Below are 1,020 nucleotides of genomic sequence, written 5' to 3'. Positions count from 1 at the left end.
CTGCAAGCAATTCAAGATGAAAATGGACTTATTATTTGAAAGATATCAAAAAGATATTTTAAACGGGGGTTATCTGGGCTCAAGTAAATAACTTGTTTTTATCTAAAAGTATTATCAAAACCACCCTTGCCAGCTCTCAAGTAACAATGGCCTTAGATATTTGAAATGTTATCAAAAAGATTATCAGGAACCACCCTATCGGCTTTTGAATTACTGGAGCCTGAAATACTTGAAAGATTACTTAAGCAGTTATTGTAAAGCCGCTTTTGGATAACAATCTTGATAACCCTGCCAAGATTATTGTGAAATTATTGAAAATGTGCTGGGATGTCAGTTCAAATAATCTTCTAATAACATTCTTTATAAATAGCTGATGCTTATCCAAGCCCAATTTGGCAGGCTTTGTCTCTGGTAATTATCTCAGAATTACCTTGAAGATATTTTGAAGCACATATGATGGTAGATGATGATGGACAATGGCAGACAATGGCAGACAATGGCAGATGATGACAGAGATGATGATGGATGATGATGAATGACAATGGGTGACAATAGTGCTGCTGGTGGACAACGATGAGGATGATGGTAAACAACAACAGGATAGGTAGCACGGAATAGGACAAAGCCTGCCAAATTGGGCTTGGATAAGCATCAGCTATTTATAAAGAATGTTATTAGAAGATTATTTGAACTGACATCCCAGCACATTTTCAATAATTTCACAATAATCTTGGCAGGGTTATCAAGATTGTTATCCAAAAGCGGCTTTACAATAACTGCTTAAGTAATCTTTCAAGTATTTCAGGCTCCAGTAATTCAAAAGCCGATAGGGTGGTTCCTGATAATCTTTTTGATAACATTTCAAATATCTAAGGCCATTGTTACTTGAGAGCTGGCAAGGGTGGTTTTGATAATACTTTTAGATAAAAACAAGTTATTTACTTGAGCCCAGATAACCCCCGTTTAAAATATCTTTTTGATATCTTTCAAATAATAAGTCCATTTTTATCTTGAATTGCT

The sequence above is a fragment of the Coniophora puteana genome (assembly GCF_000271625.1).
Source record: "Coniophora puteana RWD-64-598 SS2 unplaced genomic scaffold CONPUscaffold_12, whole genome shotgun sequence".
Taxonomy (NCBI): domain Eukaryota; kingdom Fungi; phylum Basidiomycota; class Agaricomycetes; order Boletales; family Coniophoraceae; genus Coniophora; species Coniophora puteana.
Note: the sequence above shows the minus strand (reverse complement) of the source record.